This window comes from Balaenoptera ricei, chromosome 3, assembly GCF_028023285.1.
Source record: "Balaenoptera ricei isolate mBalRic1 chromosome 3, mBalRic1.hap2, whole genome shotgun sequence".
NCBI classification, from domain to species: Eukaryota; Metazoa; Chordata; class Mammalia; order Artiodactyla; family Balaenopteridae; genus Balaenoptera; species Balaenoptera ricei.
Genome location: NC_082641.1, coordinates 106,042,054 through 106,058,027, shown reverse-complemented (window position 1 = coordinate 106,058,027; position 15,974 = coordinate 106,042,054). Strand labels below are relative to the sequence as shown.

Below are 15,974 nucleotides of genomic sequence, written 5' to 3'. Positions count from 1 at the left end.
TTCTATTAAAAAAAAAAAAGCTAAACCTTTGCATGTGCAGAAAATAAGTTAATTTCTATATTTCACCACTATGTTAAACATATTATTTAGCATTTGATAGAAAATACTACTGAAGTAGTAGAAGCAGATCTTAATTTTTCATCAATGTGAAAAAATAAAACTTTTTATTCCTTGTGCTAGCTCTTACAGCTTTATAAATAAATAATATTTAGCAATTATGTACATACCTATTACAAAGAAATTTAAATGAAAACTGGACATTCTATATCTTGTCACCGAAAAGCTGAGCTTCTGCATAAGTCTGTTTGCTACGGACAAAGCTTTCTTATAATATTTGAAGGCTTATTTTTAATATTTCTACCAAATGTTGACTTACAACCTTGCAATTAGACCATGTGCTATGGATTATTTTGTTGAAATGTTTGCTGTATATGTTTACTTAAAATTATAAACTATATTTTTCCTAAGAGGTTGGTGTTACCCACCAAGTTGATGAGAATAAACCCATTTGGGCACCACCACCATTTGAATTTGATCTATCTCAAATTATTCCAACCTGAGTAGGAGGAATGAAGGAGATTTTCTCTTCTTTTTTATTAATTAATTAATGTATTTATTTTTGGCTGTGTTGGGTCTTCGTTGCTGCGCACGTGCTTTCTCTAGTTGCGGCGAGCAGGGGCTACTCTTCCTTGTGGTGCGTGGGCTTCTCACTGCAGTGGCTTCTCTTGTTGCAGAGCACAGGCTCTAGGCCCGCAGGCTTCAGTAGTTGCAGCACACGGGCTCAGTAGTTGTGGTTCCCGGGCTCTAGAGCACAGGCTCAGTAGTAGTGGTGTATGGGCTTAGTTGCTCCACGGCATGTGGGATCTTCCCAGACCAGGGCTCGAACCCGTGTCCCCTGCACTGGCAGGCGGATTCTTAACCACTGTGCCACCAGGGAAGTCCCAGGAGATTTTCTTAACATTAACCTTTCTTAACATTTATAAACGTGGCCTATAAAGATGTATTTAAAGGTTCTAACAGATTTTTTTAACATCTTTATTGGAGTATAATTGCTTTACAATGGTGTGTTAGTTTCTGCTGTATAACAAAGTGAATCAGTTATACATATACATATGTTCCCATATCTCTTCCCTCTTGTGTCTCCCTCCCTCCCACCCTCCATATCCCACCCCTCTAGGTGGTCACAAAGCACCGAGCTGATCTCCCCGTGCTATGCGGCTGCAGATTAATTTTAAAACACTGTTCCAGGTGGAGTTTTGAACTGGCAGGCACAGACGTCATGGGCATCATGGGGGCAGTGATGGCAGCGCAGACTTCCCAGAGTCTTCCCAGTGGTTGGTTTGAGACGGAGTGGCAGAGGTGACAGCAGTTCTCTCTAGTGTCCGGTGGGGCGGTGGCAGTAGCATTTCCTCCTAGGCCAGTTGCATGTCACAGTGTCCTGGAATCTACTGGATGAAGTGCTCCCCACAAACCAGTGTGTAAACCATGATAGAGACAAGGGACCCAGCAAATGGAAGCTCCAACATGAGGAAAAGGAAGAGGAACGTGCCCAGGATGACAATGAAGGGAAGGTCCTGAAAAAGTGGGGCAGCAAGTCTGGAGAGTAACCAAGTCCAGTGTGAAGTAGAAAGATGGTCCAAATGCATATTTTCAAGAACTGAATCCTTAGATTTTATTTTTTTCTGAGTGCTTGACTGAAATTAGAGGTTCATTCTTTTGGTTTTCTTTTTCTCTCCTTCCTCCTTCCCTTCCTTCCTTCCTTCCTTCCTTCCTCGCTCCCTCCTTCTCTCCTCTCTCTATCCCTCCTTCCTTCCCCCTCTCTGTCAACTGTATTAAAAACAAAGCAAATTTAAAAGTGAGCAATTATTAACTCCCCCCAAAAGCAAGTTGTATATGACACGAAATTGTAGACACTGTGTATATAATATTTACATAGACATACTAATTTTAACCTTAGATACTGATAGAGTCAAAAATACTGTCAGGGTAAAGAGAAGAAGGTGAAACATGTGCTCGTTTGTGTCGTGTGTATTTGTGTGGGGCAAGTCTTGCTGGGGTTTGAGGAGTAGGTCAGAAAACTAAACCTTACTTTTCACAGTAGGAAGTGGATTGATAATCTTCAAAACTGAAAGAAATAAGCAAAACTTAAGTATCAGAAAAATCTTCTTCTAGTAAAAACTACTCAAAGCGTTGGAAACTGTTGACTTTGGGAGTGGCAATCAGAAGCTGGAAAGAGTAAAGCCGAGAACTATTATAAGATAGCAGAATTCATCATATTTAAAGTGAGTATGTGTAACTTGGACAAAAATAAAGATTAGAATTTTAAAGAAAAATAATTTCTAAATTCCCCCCCAAATTCCATCACTATTTTCATTAGAATTTCATTGAGTTTATAGATAAATAATGTAGGGAGAACTGACACCTTTATCATTCTGATTATTTCTCTCTAAAAATATGGTTAAGACTTCTTTTCTATGCTCAGAGCTTTATCATCTTTTTTTTTTTTTAAGAAATCTCCATTTTTAATATTTATTTATTTATTTATTTATTTATGGCTGTGTTGGGTCTTCGTTTCTGTGTGAGGGCTTTCTCTAGTTGCGGCAAGTGGGGGCCACTCTTCATCGCGGTGCGCGGGCCTCTCACTGTCGCGGCCTCTCTTGTTGGGGAGCACAGGCTCCAGACGCGCAGGTCCAGTAATTGTGGCTCATGGGCCTACTTGCTCCGCGGCATGTGGGATCTTCCCAGACCAGGGCTCGAACCCGTGTCCCCTGCATTGGCAGGCGGATTCTCAACCACTGCGCCACCAGGGAAGCCCCAAGCTTTATCATCTTTTTATATGTCCTGTGCATTTTCCATTGTTTGTGCCAAAGCATGCTATATTATTCTTTGCTATTATGATGACATCTTTTTCCATTATGTATTATAACTGATTATTACTAGTATATAACAATTTTTCTATATTTATTTTATTTATTTATATTAATTATTTACAATATTTATTTATTTCTATATTTTTCTTGTAACCTGCCACCTTACTGAACACTTCTAATTTTTTTTAACTGACTGTCTTCAGTTTTCTAGGTAGATAATCATATAAAGGTACAATTATAATTGTGTATTATAATTTTTCTTTCAAACATGTATGACATTTCTTTCAGCTATCCCATTGCATTGGTTAGAACTTGTTGAATACAGCTCTAAGAGTGGGAGTGAGTGGCTGTACTGCTTTCAACTTGAATGGAAATAATCCTAGTTTTCTCCAACATGAATATTATTTTTATTGATTTCAGGTAAAAATTTGACCATCTCTTTCTCCTACTTCTAGTACTTCTCCTATCTAAATACTTCTTCATACTTTATTATTTACCATTTAGCATTTGTCTAGTTATCTATTATTCTCTTTACAATGTATGTTCGTTCCTAGTGGTATGGATCAGTGTTTGGTCTTATGCCAGAACTGAAAAGAATGCCTGGCTCAACAGAAATTTGTTAAATGAATGAACGAATGGATCAGTGATGGGCAGGTCACCTCTAGACAGTCAGGTGTCCTGTCTCTTTTAACCTGTGAAAAACATTAAGAACTGTCATTGTCTTAAAACGCTTTTGCATTTATGGAATAAACATTACTTCAATGTCGTGTGTTACCTGTATTTCCTAGTGTTTTACTTTAAATGTTTGCATCTGTGCTTATGAGCTTGAACTGTAGCTTTGTTATGTGTTATCTTTGTCAAGTTTGGTTTCAGGATTATGTTAGCCATATTAAGTGAACTAAAATATTTCATATGTTTGCTCTGTAACAGTTTTAAGGTTACATGAATTAGCTGCTAAGTTAAGAGCATTCACTGAGAAAATAATCTGCATCCTGGTGCTTCTTCAACTTCTCAAGTCATTATTCTTCTATTATGTTTCATTGTTCTTTATTACACGAGATGTGTATGAGCATGCTTTCATTTAAAAAAGTTAAAACTGTACCTACGAATAAAGACTAAAAATGTGAGGCTCTATCTCCCTCACCCCATCCCAGAGTTAACCATGATTAACAGTTTAGTATAATACTTTCATTTCAGTATTTTTCCTATGCCTTCCCACACACGTGTGTGTGCATGTGTGTGTAAAAAATAAGAGGAATTATCCTGAAACTTACTTTTTTTTCACTTTCCACTTATATATAATAAAAATATGAAATTTGGGCTCCCCTGGTGGTGCAGTGGTTAAGAATCCACCTGCCAATGCAGGGGACACGGGTTCAAGCCCTGGTCCGGGAAAATCCCACGTGCCGCAGAGCAACTAAGCCCGTGCGCCACAACTACTGAGCCTGCGCTCTAGGGCCCGCGAACCACAACAACTGAGCCCGCGTGCTGCAACTACTGAAGCCCGCACGCCTAGAGCCCGTGCTCTGCAACAAGAGAAGACACCGCAATGAGAAGCCCGTGCACTGCAACGAAGGGTAGGCCCCGCTCGCTACAACTAGAGAAAGCTCGCGTGCAGCAACAAAGACCCAACGCAGCCAAAAACAACATAAATAAAAATAAATAAATAAATCTTTAAAAAATGTATGAAACTCATGTACTACATCCTTTTTAATAATTCTGTGTTATTCAACATTATGACTTTACCATAATTTATTTAACTGCTCTTCCGATGATGAGTATTTGGCTTTTTCCCATTTTTCACTATAATAAACACTCCTGCTGTGATCATTCCTATACATAAAACTTTAGGTCCATGTGCATGTGAGGTAGTCTTTAGAATAAACTCCTAAACATGGGATTGCTAAGTCAACAAAAATGGGTAGTTTTTATCTTAGTAGATACTGAAAAATTTCCCTCCAAAATATGTTTGTCCTCTTACCCTCCTGCCAACAAAGTATCAAAGTGCCCCTTTGCCACATCCTTATCAACCCTGGGTATTACCAAGCTTTTATATGTTCGCTAATCATGTGAAAATTGATGAAAATGCATCACATTAATTTACCAATGAGTTTGCACATTTTGTAGAGTTTATTGGACATTTGTATTTCTTTTCCTGTAAATTGCTTTTCATATGTATTGTTAATTTTTCTACTGGAGTGTTTGTCTTTTTCCTATTGATTTGTATTTATATTAATCCTTTATTAATATAATAAATATATTCCCAGGCTGTGGGTTGTCTATTAATGTTGTTTTTTGTGTACATTGTTTTGTTTTTAGTTTTTATATATTTAAATATGTGACGATTTTCATTATGACTTTACTATTTTATATCTTTGATACAATTTCTTCACCCCATGCTTATGAATGTTTTTTCTATATTTTCATCTGATAATTTTATGTTTAGTTCTTTGAGTATGATGTACGGTATGTGTCTAACTATATATCTCTCAAAATGGACAACCAGTTACCCCAACTGTATTTCTTTCAAAATAGGTAACTGAACTTCACCTTGATTTGAGAAGTAATTCAATGTCTTCCAACTGATTTGTTTACCATTGTTGTCATTGATAGCAGTTGGCACTTACATAGTTCTGACCATATTCCAAGCACTCTTCTAAGGGCTTTATGTGTATTAACCTATTTAATCTTCGCAACAATACTAAGATATAGATGATATAATGGTCCCTATTTTACAAGTAAGGAAACTAAGGCACAGAAAGTTTATTTAACTTGTCCAAGAATGCACAGCTACTATGTGGCCTGGCTTGTGATTCAGAGCTTTTAACTATTATGTGAAATAGCAGTGTATACTTCTAAGTTCTATTCAATCTTAGTAATTATTGTAATAATTTGCCTTTACCTGCACCAACCCTATACTTTTACAGTTATATTTTCAAATATGTTTTAATTTCTGAAAGAGAAGTTTCCCCCATTTTTTTTTTCTTCTCAGAATTTTCCAGGCAATTACTTATTATTTTCTCTACCATTTGACCTATAGAATGAACTTGTTAAGTCTTATAATAATGATTAGGATTGTATTACATTTCTAAATTAACTTGGGAAGGATTAATACCTCAAAATATTGTCTATTTAGGAAGGGGCTATGTATCTGCATCTATTGGATCTTCTTATATCTTTTTTCCTACAGTTTTATAGGTTTCAACATATGAATCGTATATTTTTGTTAGGCACTTCATGGTTTTTATCGTTACTGAGAATGGATTCCATTTCTCTGTTTTATTCTTTAATATATTGTCGATAATATATAGGAAAGCATTTATTTTTTCTATGCTAATTTTGTATCTAGCCACACTGAACTCTTTATTGATTCTAATAATGTTTTCCTTGGATTTTCAAGGCAATCTTTTTTTTTCATTTTAATTTATTTATTTATGGCTGTGTTGGGTCTTCGTTTCTGTGCGAGGGCTTTCTCTAGTTGCGGCAAGTGGGGGCCACTCTTCAACGCGGTGCACGGGCCTCTCACTATCGCGGCCTCTCTTGTTGCGGAGCACAGGCTCCAGACGCGCAGGCTCAGTAATTGTGGCTCACGGGCCCAGCTGCTCCACGGCACGTGGGATCTTCCCAGACCAGGGCTCGAACCCGTGTTCCCTGCATTGGCAGGCAGATTCTCAACCACTGCACCACCAGGGAAGCCCTCAAGGCAATCTTATGCAAATAATTATATTTGTGTCTTTCTTTTATAGTATTTATATATATGTACACATATATATATTATTCTTTTTGTCTTATTGCATTAGTTAGATTCAGATTCCATTTAAGGTTAAAGAGCAACAATGCTAGGAGCAAATTTATCTTGTTTCTAATGTTAATAGGAATGCTTCTTATGTTTTATATTAAACATGATATTTGCTCTTGGTATATGCTAACCTTTATCAGCTTAAGGAAGTTTCCTTCTATTGCTCGCTTGCCAAGACTTATTGTTTACTTGTTTTTAATCGAGTGATTATTGAATTTTAGCAAATGCATTTTTTGCTCATATTGAAATGTCATGAGGTTTTCCTCCTTTGATCTATTTACGTAGTAAATTACATTAATGGATTTCCTTGTGTTGAGTCATCCTTGAATTAATAATATTTAGGTGTTCCAGGAGCTATGAATATACATTTAAGATTGTTGTATCCTCTTGACAAACTGACCTTTTTATTGTGAAACTTATTAATATTAATAGGAACATCTAGTGCATTTACATTGAATATAATTATTAATATGGTTTAATGGATTTAATTCTACCATCTTGCAATTTGTTTTTTATTTGTCCCGTCTCATGTTTGTTTCTTTGTTGGTTCTTTCTGCTTTCTTGGGTCAATAAAATACTTTTGAATACTCAATTTTATTGCCTCTTTTTCTTTCTCTCTCTCCCTTTCTTTCTGTATGTGGGTGTGTGTATTAGTGACTGCTCTTAGGATTACGGTGCACATCCTTAACTTATCACAGTCTACCTCTAATTAATATTATACCATTTCATGTAAAATATAAGAATCTTCCAACAGTCGAACTCCATTTATCCCACCCAATTCTTAATGCTATTGTCATAGTTTACCATCACATATGTTAGAAATGCCACAACACAGTTACTATTTTTGCTCAAATCAGTCAATTATCTTTTCAAAAAATTTAAAGATAAGAAAATAAAATTTATTTATATTTACAATTTTCAACAATCTTTATTTCTTCTTAAAATTCTAAGTTTTATATTCAAGCCAGTGAACTTTCTTTAGCACTTCTCTTAGTGCCGTGACTATTATAAACAAATTCCTTCAGTTTACATTCATCTTAAAATATTTTTAGCCTCCATTCTAGAAGAATATTTTGAAAGATATGCCACTTTGGGTTTTATGAGTTTCTTAGATCTGCATAATGATTTTTTTCACCAAGTTTTTAATACTTTGGTTATTATTTTTTTTAATAGTTCTGACCCATTCTCCTTTTCCTTTTCTTCTGAGATGTCAATTACATGTGGGACAAGTGATACTATTCCATAAGATACTGAGCCTCTGCTCATTTGTTAAAATCTATTTTCTGTTTTCCAGTTTTGATATTTTCTATTGATCTGTTTTCAAACTTTTTATTCTGCAGTGTCTAATCTCAAGGCATTGAGGGAAATTGTCATTTCTAGTATTTTTAATTGATACTTTTTTATAGTTTATATTTCTCTTTTGAGATTTCCCACCTCTTTGCTCATTATGTCCATGTTTTCCTTTAAATTCTTGAACATGTTTATAACTACCATTTAAAAAATTATGTCCTAGCTCTAAAATCTGAATTATCTCAGGATCTCTTTCTATTGCTTGCTTTTTTGTCTTGATTATGGGTCCCATTTTCCTACTTCTGTGCATATGTAGTAGTGCTTTTATTGAATGTTGTACGTTATGGATAACATATTGTAGAGCATCTGGATTTTGCTGTCTCTCCTTTAAAGGTGTAGCATTTGTTCTGGCCAACAACTACATAGCTGGGTAATTCTCTTGATTCCTTGGGTTTCATTTTATGCTTTGTTTGGGCAAGTGTATATTAATTTTGACCTTAACCATGGGATATGGTCTTACTCCTGGCTCCTAAAAAGTGACCTTTCTGAGGTCTCAATTTAATGACTGATATGCTCAGTGAAGTCTTTCCACTATGACTGGACCAAAACTTCAACATCTTTTAGGACTGCATAACCTCTGGCATTTCCATTTATTTCTTAGCTCCACTGCAGCTGCTGTCTTGCTGGATCTCAGGTTCTTATAGAATCTTAACCTATAGATGTAAATCCCAGACCAGCGCTCAGCCAAAGAGCTAAGGAGAATCTGCACACTGACTTCTGAGACCTTCATCTGTACAGCTTACTCCTCTCTGGAATCCTATTCTGCTAATTCCAGCTCCTCCTTTACAAACCCTCTGTTTTAATTTCTGCCTCCTCAGCTCAGTGAGACTGATGTTCTTCACTTGGGCTTCACCTCCTTGTGCCACATCCTGGGAAGTGCCCCTAGACATAAAATAAGGTTGAATGTGGTGCTTATCTCATATTTACAGACTTTCCAGGACTCTAATCCTGTACTGCCTATTATCCAATGCCTAAAAATTGTCACCACGTATTTTGTTCAGTTTTAAAATGGAAGAGTAAATTCAGTAGCAGTTACTCCATGACAGCCTGGAAGTAAACATCTAATAGAGGAAACTATTATCTTTTTAATCCTTGCATCTTACTTCAATGGTTCATTTCACTGTATTTTCTTGCTGCTCACCCACTAACCGCACACACACACACACACACACACACACACACACACACACTCTGGCACCTTTTCGAATAATGGGGCTATGTGTTTTTTTCTCTCATGGTCTCACTTAAAATTGGTTTTGTTTTAAAAAAATTTTTTATACATGTTTTAATTTATTCTCTATCAATGTCAATGTCAAATTCATAGTTACAAATATGGATCCTCCTTGTTTGACATTAAACCTTTATCATATTTTACCTCCTCTTTTCCACCTCTCTCCTCACCTGACATCTCTAGGGAACGTTTATAGCATACATTGTTCTTTCTAAAATTCTTTGTTATAAATTGAACTTAGTTTCACAAGCACATTAAAAACAATTCTTTAGTGTTAAATCTAAGGTTTTATTTCTCACTACTCTTTTTTCTAAAAACATAGCTTTATCTTTATTAAATTTTGTATTTTGATTAGTTTTTGCTTGAAGGTCTACTTTAAGTTACATTTTTTAAAAAGCATACATGAGTCATATAATTTCTGAATTCTTACAAATCTGAACCAGGTTTTCATTTGTCCTTGCATTTAGGTAACAGCTTGGTTCAGTCTATAATTCTTGGAACATAATGCTTTTTCTTCAGAAGTCTTTACATTTTCTTTGAGGTTTTCTGGCATTAGTGTTGCAAATAAAAAGTCTAATGACGTTTTTTAGTGACCCTTTTTTTTCACAGTTGGCTGCTTCCAGTGTTTGTTCTTTATCCAGGCCATGGAAAACCATCTGGGTATGATTCCTTTTCATCATACTGCCTAGTCTTTGGTAAGCTTTCTCCATGTAAACAATGAATCCTTCCACTCTGAAATGTTTTTTCTTTAATTATTGCTTGACATTCATTCATACTATTTTCTCCTTCTGGAACTTCTGTAACAACAATATTGCTTCTCCTGCTTCAATCTTTTCTGCCTCTCAACTTTTCTCTTAATTCCCAACTCTCAGAGTTCTAGAAGAATGTCCCATAGTTACTCTTCTTTTTACCTCTAAGATCTATTTTTTGGTTCTCGATTTTTACTTTACTTTTCAAACAAAATTAATATATGATGCTTTTGAACCTAAGAAAATTAGCTTCCCCACCCCCAAGTTCTTCCCTTTATTCTATAGCAACTGTTTTACTAGAGGTTATTTAATCTGAATACTCAACATTTGATCCCCCTCATTTGAACCACTGAATTTCTCAATTTACCTGGCAATTTTTCTCTTATTCTTAGAGTAAGAATTAGTTTTTCCAAGATGAACACCCAAAATGTGAATAGTGGCTCATCAGTGTCCCCTTCATTTACTCCTACCTGTGCCATTTCCATCTCTAACTCTTTAGCTTCAGGGATGCAGATGAGAAGTTTCTGATTATGATGCACAAATGATCTTTCTATATTCCTTTTACATTCCTTGGGTTGTTTCTTTCTGAAACTGGAAAGAAGAACGCATCAAACATGTGATTAGGATACCATATTTGTCACAGCAGTTTCTACTTATTTTTCCTAGACTGTGACAAGAAAATTTTACATTTGTTTCCCACTTAAAATTCTTTAAAAGAAAAATTGGATATACTTCAAGTTCCTTCCTTATAGAGAAGTAGGAAGGTTGTTCTGGTTCCAACAATCTTATGAAAAGTCTCTTGTGAGGAGGAAGGGGGAACACATTTTTAAGTTACTTTCCTCCCACTGAAAACATTTTTAAATACTTTCCTTGAAACCACCTTTGCAATCTTGAATTTACTGTGGACTTCTGTGTCCAACTGCCTAAACAAGAAATAGGGAAATATGCCCATGAAAGTTAACCCCTGCTGAATACAACCATGAAGTAGAAAAAACACAGGGAACATCTGTATTTTATACTGCCAATATGTTCTCTCTTATGCTGGAAGCACAGGTTGTCTTTCCTCTGTCAGCTGCAAAAATATTATCTCTCTGCAGGAATGAAACAAGTGTGGAATATATATTATGCTACCACATTACATGCATACCTAAGCAGAAAACAAAGAAAATAACCATTTAATATATAACTCAATTTTGCCTCCAGGGACAGATAAAAATTTTTATTATAATACCCAAATGGTACAGTAATTAAATATACATGGGAAATGTGATAGGACCAAGCCAGGCTCTTTTGGCTACATGCTGATGGCTAAAAATTTATCATCTAACCTCATCCTAATCTTTCCTTCTCATAGACATGAAGTAGGCTATATTTTTTATTAGAGCCAGGAATTTGGAGCAAAGCAGACCAAAACTGATCACCATGTTTCAGCAGATCATTAATTTCTAAATGTCTGTGGAAAATAACTATTGGCTGATATCTTTCAGTTTCATTTCAAGCATAACACCTTATACTGTTTACTTACAAAACAACCAAGATAGTAAAAAAAAAAAACAAAAAAACAAAAATAACTAAATTGGTAATTTAATAACTTCAGATGATTGGTAATTTAATAACTTCAGATGGTTTAGAGGTATTTATCCTTTTTGAAATCAATAACTTTTCATTTGGGATCTTAAATCCACTTTAATGAGCATTCTGCTGGCAGCTGTTTTATTTAGGATCCGAGCTTATACAAACAAAAGTAACAGAGGCTTTTACCTAGATTACAATTTAGAGTTAACTTTTGCAGACCACATGACTGATTTGAATGTATAAATCCCTACAATTCCATTATACATGTTTCTTAAAAATTTGAACGCTTTTAACCAGAGAAGAGGTTATACAGGAAGAGTGTTCTCCATGTGAGGAATCTCGATGTTGCTCAGTTATTTGCCGCATGTCTGAAATGGCTCTTCTAACACTGGTTCTGTCTTTGAAAGCCCATACAGAGCAATAACATGATCTTCATAGAAGCAATAAGTGAAAAACACCCCTGGATAATGCACTGACTTGCTACATAAGTTGCATTTTTATTGAATTATCAAATTATTTGTCAACCCATAATACCCTATTTCTTTGTATCTTCATATTCACTCATTGTTTTAATTCTGACAATGTCTTCTGCACTATTTCTTCTCTATAAGAAACTTTTTGAGGTCAAGTAATCTATCCGTATAAAACTTATTAGAAACATCCTCCACAAAACAAGGGGCTGAATTTATTGTCACTGTAATCTGCATTGCTCTGCCTCTGTGCACCAGACACCTAAGTAGCTCTGGAAGCCTCCAGAGGGTGTTCAGAAATGAAACTTTCGACTCATCACTGTTTCTCTGTGAGATGCTGTCCTATCTTGCACTAATGTTGCCTCCTGGGAGCATTTCAAAGCTATCACGCCCTTAATACACCAAAAAACCATGCTGCATTCCCTTCATAGTTTACAAAATTCTTCATAAAAACAATGACTTCATCATCTGTTATAATTCTACTTTCCACAGGGATCAAAAACTAGTCCTTGGGCCATGTGAGAGACAGCACCAAGTAATGCCTCCCCACCTGTCCCTTTCCCAGGGGTCTTTAACACAACCTCTCTTTAAACCAAAAAAAGAAAAAGAAAAGAAAAAGTACAAATCACACAGACACCCAGGCAGACTCCGACTCCCAGCTTCTGCTCAGCTGGAGCCCCTTGCCCCATTTATAAATATTCAAAGATCACCTCTTATCAATGAATAACCTACTATTGCTCCATGAATATCCTACTGCCATGCTTACCTGAGAATGAAGCTAGCAGAGAGGAAAGCAAGCGAGGAGATGAGGAGAGCCCCCATCCTCCTCATCTTAGCCCAAAACCAGCAATCACCTTTGGTCTCCCTAGTTGCACGTGCCAGTAAATTCCCCTTTTTGCTAGTCAGTTCGAATTTGGTTTTATATCACTTGCGACTGAAAGAATCTTGACTAATATACTAATAATTACCAAATTTTATTGGGTTATGTAAATATCATTGCCTCGGGAACTTGAAACAACAAATCCCTGGGATTTCCAACCATGAAAACTACAGCCTGATGAGTGATTTAATTAAACATGTACATATAGATCACTCCCCAAGCTACATACATAGAAATAAGGAGAGACGAATCTGAAGGAGACAGAAAAGAAAACTTTCGCATTTTGAAACAATGTCTTAAGGAAAAGACATGTGCCCAATGTCTAGGACTAGAAAGATAAATGATTCCTTTTTATGTTGTTATTAAATTGTATGACCCTTCATTAAAGTTAAATGCATTTAGAGGAATTAAGCTTATCAAAAACTTGGCAGTGTAATATAAGTAATGATTCTTTGTTTATTTGACAACATCCTCCTGTGAGTTGATTCACAATTTTAATTTTGGAAAGCAGTATTTCTTTGATGGGGACTGACAGAATGATGTGAACTGCTACATCGTTTTGCATGAAGTCATATTGATTGTGAAAGGAAACAGAGGCCAAGTGACAACCAATTTTTCAAGGAGCATTATGACAGTAATGTTTCTATATTGTCAGAGGGATCACAACAAATTAAGAACTGAAATTAAACTTTAGGAGACAATCTCCTATCCTTTTGAAGATAAGCACACCAGAATTCCATAATGACAAAAATTATAAATATTTTTAGTGGAAAAACCTTATTTTAAAAAATATGTATAAAAGTTATGTATCAATACCAAGCACCTATTTTGGACACAATGGTAAGCAGAACAAATGGTAAGCAAAACAAATACACGAGAGAGCCTGCAACCTAGTGAGAGAGGAAGCATTAATCCAATCACAGAGAATTATAATTCCAATTGGGATAAATGTCACCAGAGAAATATGCCTACCACCATAGAAGACAATACTGGGGGTTTTACTCTAAACGGATAGATGAAGGAAGGATTTTGTGAAGAAGTGATATTTGAAGAACAAATAAGCACTAAGGAGGTAAAGAGGGAAAAGCGCATTCTGGTGAGAGGGATGAGCCTCTCCATGGGAGTAGAGAAGGATGGGGTAAAAATCAGAAACCTGAAAGGACTGTGCATCCAGAACCTAGGGAAAGCAGGTGGAGAGTAAGGAGGGGCAGGCTGTGCAGGGGTGGTAAGTTTTCTCCTAAAGCAATGGGCAGACCTTGAAGGGTTTTAAGTGGAGCCTGGGAAAATCAACTGTGCATTAAAAAAAAAAAAAAACAACCCTTTGGCTTCAGTCTGGATAATAAATGGGAAGTACAGTCAGGATGCTGGCAAGGGAAAACAGTAGCTGGGCTAGGTAGGAATGGGGGTGAGGCCAAGACACAGAAAGGGAGAGACAGAATCTGTCATGGCAGTTTACGCTCATCATGTATTGAGAATCAGCACCATGAAATCTGACTGAAACATTAGGGAAGATTTCAAATATATTAAAAAAGTAGACAGAATAATATAATGAGCTTCTCTGTACTCAACACTTAGCTTTAACCATGTCCGACTCAGCTAACCTTATTTTATCTATATCCCCACTCATTTCCCTGCTCCCATATACATATATATATTTTTTTAATTATGAATATTTCAAACCTTCAGAAACGTTGTGAGAATAGTACACCACCACCAATTTATCATTAATCTAGATTCACTAGTTAACATTTTGTTAACTTGTTCTACATATGTGTTTGTGTGTGTAAATATATGTATTTCATCATCTATCTCCTAAAAGCAAATGCATTCTCCTAAACAACCACGACACAATTATCACACTCAGGAAAAGCAATATCTAATATACAGTTCATATTCAAAAACTTCCCATTTGTCCCAATAATGTCCTCTATAGGTGGTTTTCCCCGATCCAGAATCCAAACAAGGATTATGCATTGCATTTTTTGGTCCTGCCTCTTTATCCTCCAATCTTAAAGAGTTCCTCAGACTTTTTGTCTGACATGACATGGATGCCTTTAAGGAGTCCAGGCCAGCTACTTTGCAGGATGTCCTTTAACGTGGGTTTGTCTGTTTCCTCATGATTAGATTCAGGTGAAACATTTGGCAGTACCATCACATAGAGGGTATTGTGTCCCTCTCCGTGTATCACATCGGGAGCCGTATGATGTCAGTCGTACCGCTATTAATGATGATTCTTTCACTTTTTCAACCGCTTGAATTCATATCCTATAGACATAATCCATTAATGAGGAAACCAGACAAGGACTGCAAAATATAATTTCTATTTCCCCATGAGCATCTTGATGCCAAGAGACATTAACATAGGTCATTTACACAGACAAAGCTTTGTCGGTTTTATTCACGGAAGGTGGATATAGATCATAAATAGACATGGACTGGGAATGAATATCTTGCAGCAATTAGAAATCGGCACACTTGGGAATTAGAATCCTAAGAAGTAAAGTGTGAAGGTGAAGCTTGTGGCCTCAGGAACCAGACTGTCGGGGATGTCATCCTGGCCCTGCTGCTCACCACCTGTGTGACCTTAGACAAGTTACCTGCCCTCTCTGGATCTGCTTCCACATCTGTGACATGGGTAATCATAGCACTCATATGTCTGGTTTGAGTACTGAGTTGCTACGCATGCAATGCACACAAGCTCTCAGTGGTGCGATAATGATGATGTTTGCAGTGAAGGACCACTAAACTCCATGTGTTGACTAAAAGAAGAACCTAGGTCTTCTTTATAAAAATATTGTCCGAAATTTGGACCCTGTTAAGAAATATAATGTGGTAAAATGTCAACATGTTTGCCTAAAATCACTAACATCATCATCTAGTGAGAACTACTTAGGGCAAAAGAGTTTGATTTTCACATCCGATAACAAGCACTTATATTTCCCAAATAGTAAATGGTATTCTTAACAACGAAATGTGTCCAGTGACATTTCCCATTGAGGATTTTATTACCTCCTGTTCATTAGTGATATGTATGTGATCTGTCTGGTGAG

General features: G+C 36.2%; 1 protein-coding gene across 10 annotated transcripts in view; it reads right to left on the bottom strand.

Annotated features, from left to right (window-relative positions):
* The window catches only part of MEGF10 (multiple EGF like domains 10), a 364,824-nt gene that overhangs the window by 195,331 nt on the left and 153,519 nt on the right, over nt 1-15,974 (bottom strand). For 8 of the 10 annotated variants that reach the window (XM_059916984.1, XM_059916982.1, XM_059916993.1 and 5 more), the window contains one exon: nt 10,470-10,590. The exons of the other annotated variants lie outside the window; for them this stretch is intronic. The gene's annotated coding sequence lies outside the window, so the exon portion shown is untranslated. The remainder of the gene's footprint in view (nt 1-10,469; nt 10,591-15,974) is intronic. 10 annotated transcript variants of the gene reach the window in all.